Here is a 1,112-nt window from a genome sequence, read left to right as displayed (position 1 = left end):
TGCAGGTTTTCTGGCTCTGGAGCTGTGGAGTCTGGATCTGTGGTTGCGGGTCACCTGCTGCCCCCGTGTTCCTGCTCGACACCCTCTGCTGCAACAACTATTGTTACTAGTCCTATTGTTATTATTGTTATTATAATCATTAACATTACGACTGTTACCATTAACACTACTATAAATATCTGTACCATTTTTCATTTAGTCTATAGCAACATCACCTTTACTGTCTGTACCTCTGTGTGTATATTGTGTAGGCTGCCTCCCTCCCCTCTCTCTCCTTCCATCCCTCTCTCTTTCTCTCTCTTCCTCTCCTGCCCTCTCTCTCTCTCTCTCTCTCTCTCTCTCCTTTACCCCAACCGGTCAAGGCAGATGGCCGCCCACCCTGAGCCATGGTTCTGCTCGAGGTTTCTGCCTCTTAAAAGGAAGTTTTTCCTTGCCTCTGTCGCCTATGTGACATGTAAATGGAGAGGCGAGGAGCAACACTGACCAGGTGATCTAGGTATGTGAATGCAAGGCGGGAACCCTGAAACTGAAAGTGTTCAGTCAGTTCAGACTCCATTTTGAGTTTCTGAGGACTCAGGTCATGACGGTCGGGCCAGTTCTCACTCATTAGCGTGTAAACTTCAAAATCTGCTTGTCTGATTGACAGGCAACTTGTTTTTGGGGCTGCTTGAACAACTGTTAAGTTACTTGACGTCGGTGGGGAAGTGTGCAGGGACAGTGACCGACGGACTGTATAGATCCGGAATGGTGTTCCTTGCAGACGAGAAGAGTGGCTTGGTGGTTTTTGGGCTGACTCTCTGATGAGTTGCGGCGTTGGGCGATCAGTGATGGTTCTCATTCAAAATATCTGGATGTGTTATTTGTTGAAGCAGTTTAAGAAAATGGTGTAGTAGCCTAGCCTGTGGCTACGGGAAGGGGTGGTGTAGATGAGGGAAGTGGGTGGACGTTAGTTAGTAAAGGAAGTCAGAAGAGAGAAGCATCGAATGAAAGGCCAGATTTATCTGAAGCAGTTGGAGAAAAAAGTGATGAAAATGAATTCTGAAGAGTTTGTGATGCTGCTTTGTGTCAAGGATCAGAAGCAGTGAGGTGGTGATTTAGAGCATTAAAACCAC

This window comes from Micropterus dolomieu, linkage group LG01 (genome assembly GCF_021292245.1).
Source record: "Micropterus dolomieu isolate WLL.071019.BEF.003 ecotype Adirondacks linkage group LG01, ASM2129224v1, whole genome shotgun sequence".
NCBI classification, from domain to species: domain Eukaryota; kingdom Metazoa; phylum Chordata; class Actinopteri; order Centrarchiformes; family Centrarchidae; genus Micropterus; species Micropterus dolomieu.
The sequence above is the reverse complement of the archived record's forward strand: the minus strand, read 5'-3'. Positions refer to the sequence as shown.